Genomic DNA, 8,009 nt, shown 5'->3' on the forward strand with positions numbered 1-8,009 from the left:
CCTTATCAAATTTCCCAATCTCAATAAGCGGAGATCATGAGGCAAGTACTGGAATTGGTTGACAAAGGGATAGTGAGGCCTAGCTCTTCTCCCTTTTGTTCTCCACTCCTTTTAGTGCAAAATAAAGATGGTACATACCGTATGTGTGTGGACTATCGAGCACTAAACCATATCACTATCAAAAATAGACTTTTTGTGCCTTGGGTAGAAGTTCTGTTTGATAAGCTACAAGGATCTAACTACTTCAGTAGGATTGACCTTAAAAGTGGCTATCATCAAATAAGGGATGAAGATATTCTAAATATCGCGTTTCATACAATGTTTGCCCTTTATGAATATCTAGTCATGCCTTTTGGCTTGACTAATGCACCAGCCACGTTCAATTGTCTAAAGAAGAAAATCTTTAGACCCTACCAAAAATTCACTCGAGTGTTCTTTGATGATATCATCATCTACTCCAAGTCCTTGGAGAAACACAAGCAACATCTCCGAGTGATTTTTCAAGCATTGAGGGAGAACAAGCTTTTTCTCAATGAAAAGAAAAACAAATTTTTCCTTCAAGAGATTCAATACCTAGGTCATATTATCTCTCAAGATGGTATCCATATGGAGTCATGGAAGCTAGAGGTAATAAAAGCATGGCCTAATCCAAGGAATCTACAAGAGCTAAGAAGCTTTATTGGTATGTGTGCATACTATAGATGCTTCATAGCTAAATTTTCTCAAATAGCAGGACCATTACATGACTTAACAAAGAATAACATTAAGTATTCATGGACTGCTAAGGAGCAAAATGATTTTGACAAGCTCAAAGAGAAGCTTACCTCCCAACCAGTCCTCATGCTTCCGGATCTCTCAAAGCCATTTGAGGTTCAATGTGATGCTTGTGGTGATTGCCTTGGAGCAGTCTTGCTTCAAGAAGGGCATGCCATAGCAAATATGAGAGCCGAAGGCTCAATACGGATGAACGAGTCTTAGGCATTTATGAGAAAGAGCTTTTAGTTGTTCTACATGTCCTAGACACATGGAAACACTATTTATTGGGCACTCCGTTTATTCTACCAACAGACCATCAAAGTCTAAAGTACTTCCCAACATAAACAAAGCTCTCCGAAAAATGAGGTGGGAAAATTTTCTTTTGCAATTTAATTTTCATATTGCTCACATTGCTGGTAAGCACAATCAAGTGGCCGATGCACTTTCATGACGACGACCAAAAGTTAATGTAGTGTCTATTGCTACTCACAATGATCTATGTTCTATGATAGAAGAGTATGCTTCTGAACCTCACTTCAGAGACATAATGCCAGCCCTTGCTTTGGGGAAGAAAGAGGATTCATTCACCTTGCAGGATGGTTATCTCCTCCATGGGAATAGGCTATGTGTTACCCATTCCCTTCATGAGAAAGTTATGTACAAATCCCATGATCCTCCCTATGCGGGGCAAAGAGGCATTCAACCTAACCTCTGAGGAGTAGAAACATACTTTTATTGGGCTACCATGAAAGTGGACATACAAGAGTATGTTTCAAAATGTGTAGTATGCCAAAAGACCAAGCATGATAGAGGGAAGAAACCTGGATTACTCCAGCCATTGCCTATCCCAAATTCACCATGGGAGAGTATATCCATGGATTTCATCTTTGGATTACCCAAGTCTATCCATGGGTATACAATAGGATGGACAATAGTCGACAGGTTTAGCAAGCAAGCACACTTCATTCCAGTCAAAAAGACTATTAAGACACACCAATGGAAACTCTCTTCATATCATAGATTTTCAAACTCCATGGATTGCCAACATCCATCATGTCAGATAGAGATCCTAGAATGACCAGTAATTTTTGGAAAGGTCTCTTTGAAAATCTAAGTACAAGATTGAATTTCTCTTCTGCCTATCACCCACAAACGGATGGCCAAAGTGAGATAGCCAATCTTACGATACTTGATCTACTAATGACTTATGTTACTGAAGTAGATCAATGCTCACAATGGGAAAAGTACTTACCTCTTGTAGAGTATGCGTACAATAATAATGTACATACTTCTACGGAAAAGCACCTTTTGAAATCATTGAGGGAAGACCTAAAAGTCCCTTGCTACTTAAAGTACATGGGAAGATCTTCACTGCCGATTAATATAGCCGTGACCTACAAGAATCTTTTCAAAAGATTAGGGAGGCTATATCCATCTCTCAACAAATGGAAAAAGCTACCACTGACAAGCATAGAAGGTCCTTAGCGTTCAAAGAAAATGATTGGGTCTTGCTTAAGTTCCCTAAGGCTCGATTGAGGCAAACGATGGGCAAAAATCATAAGGGCCATCAAAAGGAGGAATCCCAAATCCCGAGCAAAATTTTCCGAACTAATGCAAGACCGAGCCAAATCTAGCAAAGTGTCTCAGCATGCCATAAAGAGGAGAGAGACATAGCCTTGCAAAAGCACATTCCAAACCTATAGAAAGCATCAAAGTTTTGTGTTTGTTGTTAAACTTGCAGTTTAACTAAAATTTCAATAAGCACATGTTTTACCCTACCAACATATGCAAGACTTGTCTCACACATTGATAAAAAGAGACTATAAGGAAAAAATAGTCATTAACAATGTGCCATGCTTGATAGAAAACTAACAATATATTTTCTAAGAGAATACACCTACCACGAAAATGTTCTTTGAATTGACACAAAACATCCATGCATATCAATAGGTATATGCCAAAATAGATGACCCACCATATAATTATATGTAGATCAAAAGCAATGTCTACTCAATACAACAAGACACAACTCTAATTCCATGCAAATCTCTCCCCCATGTGCAATGCTACAATTGCATATTCATCCTTACATTTTCTAGTCCTTCGGACAAGTCAGCCTTTGTTAAAGAGGATGATATAAAAATCCATGAGCTTGAGAGTCCAATCCAAGCACCTTAAGAAACACACAACAAGGGAAATTTTAAGGCATGAATGTGGTTTATTTACTAACATTTTAAAAAAAAAATCCTTACATGCATATCTATGAAGATTTGAAATCATCACTTTGTAGGGTAAAGGGCCAATAGCGGAACACCTAACTTGGGGAGCTTCAATCTTCTTCCTTCGAGCTCAATTTTGAGTGCAGAGTAGCTATCTCATTCTTCGTCTTGCCATGAGGTTTCACAAAAATAATTTGTGAGTTTGTCAAATTTTGGATCCAAGAATTAACGTACAATGTTTGGAATTGGGTGTATAAACATTGGGGGCCAAGGAGAACGCCCTCTAGGGCCCAAAAGAGTAAGGTGCATCCACAGAGTCTTGAAACCATGCCATGCCAGTAAGGTATCTCTATTTCAAATGATCTAGCCATTCAACTTCCACTTTCCATGCTACTATTGGTCCCAAATTATCCAATAAGTGGAGTGTGATCCATCATAGCACTAGTAGTCATAACGCTACTCGCTCTTTAACCCTAAGGGCCCACTTTGAAAACAATCCCTTCATGGTCAAATAAAAGACATGGGGTTTCATTCACATAAATGGAGATACCACTGTCCACTTAATATTCAAGGATCCCTTGCTATTGAATCATCCAAATAGATATTTATGCTCCCCAAGGAAGACACTGTGCACACCTTGCACTTATGTGGAAAATAATAGTAGATTATTATAGGGAAAATTGCAGGCCCATTTAGACATCTCTCTCTCTCTCTCTCTCTCTCTCTCTCTCTCTCTCTCTCTCTCTCTCTCTCTCTCTCTCTCTCTCTCTCTCTCTCTCTCTCTCTCTCTCTCTCTCTCTCTCTCTCTCTCTCTCTCTCTCTCTCTCTGGTGTGTGTGTGTGTGCACGCGCGCTAATACGAAGAGGAAAATGATATAACCTTTCTATCACCCAAGTGTGGTAGGTTGGTTATGCCATTTCCCTCTTGAACAATAGGTCTTGAGTTCAACTCTCCTCGTCGGATAGATCTTTAAGGTCTCTTGGGATATTTTCTACAACGTTAAAATTCTCTTCTACTTCTTCTTATCTCTCTCTCTCTCTCTCTCTCTCTCTCTCTCTCTCTCTCTCTCTCTCTCTCTCTCTCTCTCTCTCTCTCTCTCTCTCTCTCTCTCTCTCTCTCTCTCTCTCTCTAAAAAACATAAAGCTTAGAAAACTTGAAGCAAATATTTCAAAAGCACATTTCACAACTCTAATTACAATGCAAGGCCAGATCATCCTGCAGTGAGAGAGTGTTTGAAATGCTTGTCGTTTAGCCTTAGCCTGCTTACACTATACTTGTTGTCTGCTGCAATTGCTACGGACTTCAAATTTGTCGAGTTTTCAACACTCCATAGCGTTTACAAATGTGTCTTAATACAGTGTTTTGAAATGCAATTGATGATGGAGATTTCGCTTGAGATTGCAGTCTTTATAGGTGTGAAATCCCTCTTGATTGAAGGAAAAAAACCAAAGACCTAAAACTGTTAATTGAGCGTGAAAGGATGAAAAAGAAGAAGAAAAAAATTTGAACGATGCCGAATTCTGTATCTGCAGACAGCGCTGCTGTCGAATTGCTTCAGCGTAGCACTGGGAGGTCTTCCAATGTCTAAATTTGTGCTTCAGACCATGGCGAACCTATTGATGGTACTTAACACCAAATCCGTGTAGGTCCATGACCTTCTTTTTCCCGTTGTTGCAGGCAGCAGTTACACATATAAGAAAAAGAACATCCATATCCATATGAGAGTTGCAAGCTGCAAGTGCACCTGCTACCGCTCGCTCAACCTTCCTTGGCTAATTATGTTACTCCTTCTTGGAGAAATAAGCCTTTATCTTCCTCAAAGCTGACAAACTTGTAGCGGGCCTACCGCTTAGGGAGGGGGAGGAGCTTCTATTCAAGACCAACAAACATTTGTAATCAATTTGAAGTGCTGTAGAGATTCGAAATAAACATGAACTGCTGCAGAGATTCGACTGCAAGAAGACAAAGTAGCTCATCTCTCTCTCTCTCTCTCTCTCTCTCTCTCTCTCTCTCTCTCTCTCTCTCTCTCTCTCTCTCTCTCTCTCTCTCTCTCTCTCTCTCTCTCTCTCTCTCTCTCTCTCTCTCTTTTGGGAAAAGAGTCTATATTATATTTACAAGAGCATTTTACAATTTAGCATACTTCCTCATCAAACTGGGAGTTTGTTGAGGATATGCAATACTCTATCTCTGAGGTCTTTATCTTTCAACACCATGGTGTCTTCTAGAATCCTGTCTCTGATGACTTTCATAGGAACTGTATGGTTGAACCCTGTATACTTCTCAAAAATATGCATATTTCTCATTGACCAAATGAACCACAGAAACCAGATTCTGAAGGATTGTAGAGCAAACTGAAGTGCAGAGTCTTGTTGTGTGTTCACTTTATCAAAAGTGAGCTTGTGTTTTGTTATTTGAACCCCCCAAGATGTAATCCACATGTACTCAACCCATTTCCACCATTCTGCAACAATTTTAAAATGCCAAAAAACATGTCTCACAGTTCCCTTTTCTTACATCTAGAACAATTTCCATTTGTGAAGCCTTTCCTGTTCAAGTTTGCAGCAATGGCCAAAGTACCTGTACATACTCTCCACAAGAAGAATTTAAATTTAAATTGATTTGGTACAAGCCAGATTTTACTGAGTACATTGTTCCACCATGTTACATTCATATTGAGAGCCCATTGCTTGTTACATCTCTGATACATATTATTTGGGGGTAATAGCTTAGCATAAAACCCTTGTGTATGAGAATTCCACCAGTTAGCCGAGTGGCCGGGCAATGTCCAGTCTCTGAATCTGTCTTCTGCATTGACTGAGTTGAATACTGGAAAGCTGTATACATGAGCTCCAAGCTGGTGCCAATCTCTTCTGCATCTGTACCCAAGTCCATATTGCATCCTTGCCACATATTATCTGTCAGGGAGGGAGGAGTCCATGGAGGAGGAGGTGATGGTGCTGGTGGTGGCCATGTGAAGAAAGCCGATGGTGAGAAAGACTGCTTGTGAGGCTTGGGCCCAAGCTTGGGAGGGGCCACGTGCAGGAAGAGCTGGCCGCCTACAAAGAGCTCGCTGATGTGAGGGCTTCCCTTCTTGGCGGCCTCCACGGCCTCCTTCACCTTGCCCGCATACGATCGCTAGAAGGAGAAATTCCTCTTGGGCTCCTTTGATGATGATCCTCCCAACTGCAATGTAGCCACCTTCTTTTGTCTCGACAAATTTGCAGTGCATATGGGCTCGTAGCTATCTTACCCGCCATTGAAGAATCTCAGCAAGGAGCTGCACCTGCTCAAGCTGGCTGCTCTTGAGTGCCGCTTCTGATCTGCTCCCATGTTGCAGAACGTCGTCTGGTTGTTCTCTCTCTCTCTCTCTCTCTCTCTCTCTCTCTCTCTCTCTCTCTCTCTCTCTCTCTCTCTCTCTCTCTCTCTCTCTCTCTCTCTCTCTCTCTCTCTCTCTCTCTCTCTCTCTCTCTCTCTCTCTCTCTCTCTCTCTCTCTCTCTCTCTCTCTCTCTCTCTCTCTCTCTCTCTCTCTCTCTCGTGCGCACGAGGCCGCGTCTGAAGTTCAAAGCAATTTAAGAAGCATCCATATGAATCACTTGGCTGCTTTGAATCTTAAGTGTGTTGAGCACCACACAGATACGAGTCATGATTTCCATTAAGAACCTGTCTGTAGCCATCCACACCGGCGTGGACAGCTACAGGCAGTTTCTTTCTTCACCAGAAATATGAGAAGCGAGAACTTGGCAGAGTTGCAAGACCTATTGCACCCAGGGCCAATGAAGGCAACAATCTAGTTGTTTCTCCGATCTCTGTGTTCTTCCCCACAGCAAAGCGACTTCTCCACCTTTCTCTTTCATCTCAGCTCGGAAAGCTAGACTTTGGGTTCTGACGGTTTGCCTCTATTTAGGGTTTTGCAGTGATGGTGGCCTGCGAGGTTTTACGGCGTCTGATCACTGTCATGGCATTAACAAGCCATCAAGAGTTATATTCACTGACCTGAATTGAGCTACCTATTGTCGCCATCGATCAGAGAAAAGGTTATGAGCATCGTTGCAAATCTAGTAGCGGTGTGGGCAATGCATCAGGCGCTGCGCAGTTCAGCTTTGAATGTTGTTATGGTTTCTGAGTCCAGATGCCGAATGCTTCCGAATGAAACCTGCCTCTAGCCATCCGCGCCGGCGCGGATGGCTACAAGCAATTGCTTTCCCTTAAATTTGCAGCCTTCATGATGAAGTATTTGAACTTTTCAAGGTTGAAGATTTTCAGGATATTAGAGCAATTTCGCACGGGCGAGGGGTGCTACCCTTGCCGTGCATCAGCTATTTCGGAGTTTTCTTATTTAAACCAACAGTCGTTGTGTACGCAAATTGTTTGCTCGCAGCACTTGACGGGGGTAGCAAAAGAAATTTCTAACTTTGCCAAAATCGACAGAGTGGAGCAAAAAGAGTGTAGTTGGCTGGCGTCAATAGGCAGAGGTCAAACCCTACCCGTGCATATGCACCCTTAAAGAACATTTTCTATGCTCCAAATTTTGACTCTCGCCATCCGTTCTGATGCGAAATGTTATAGGCAGCTAGCCTATCTGCATTCTTTATCAAACAAGCATTACCCTTAAACTCGTAATGTTTATGATGAAGTATTTGAGCTTTTATAGGGTCCTGAAGAGTTTTAGGTTCTTGACCCCTTTGCATTGATATTAGAGCTGATGAGTTGCACTCGAGGACAGTGGGGTAAAAGTCTTGCCTAAAAACAAAAAGGCCGAAAGCTCAGTCTTGAAAATTGAAAGAGAATTCTGTTGAGCAGATTCTTTCTTCGTTTATATAAGAAGAGGAGCCAATGAGAAAAAGAAAGTCTAGAAATATTTTCTTCTATGTTTGCTATGAGTTTCGATCACCATGAGAGGGCGCTTTAGTACAAAGCGTACATCCACTTAACCCTAGCTAAACCCACTCGTTCTGTTGTGACTCAAATCTTAAGTAACATTGTCTATGCACCAAAATCTGTGTCTAGTCATTTGTATCGGTGTAGATGGCTCG

The 8,009-nt window shown here is 41.5% G+C and overlaps 1 pseudogene; it reads right to left on the reverse strand.

Moving 5' to 3' along the window:
• Nucleotides 1-5,122: 5,122 nt before the first annotated feature.
• Nucleotides 5,123-5,886, reverse strand: LOC147448963 (uncharacterized; annotated as a pseudogene).
• Nucleotides 5,887-8,009: the final 2,123 nt, after the last annotated feature.

This window comes from Adiantum capillus-veneris, chromosome 10, assembly GCF_014529385.1.
Source record: "Adiantum capillus-veneris isolate H3 chromosome 10, ASM1452938v2, whole genome shotgun sequence".
In the NCBI taxonomy this organism is placed as follows: Eukaryota; Viridiplantae; Streptophyta; class Polypodiopsida; order Polypodiales; family Pteridaceae; genus Adiantum; species Adiantum capillus-veneris.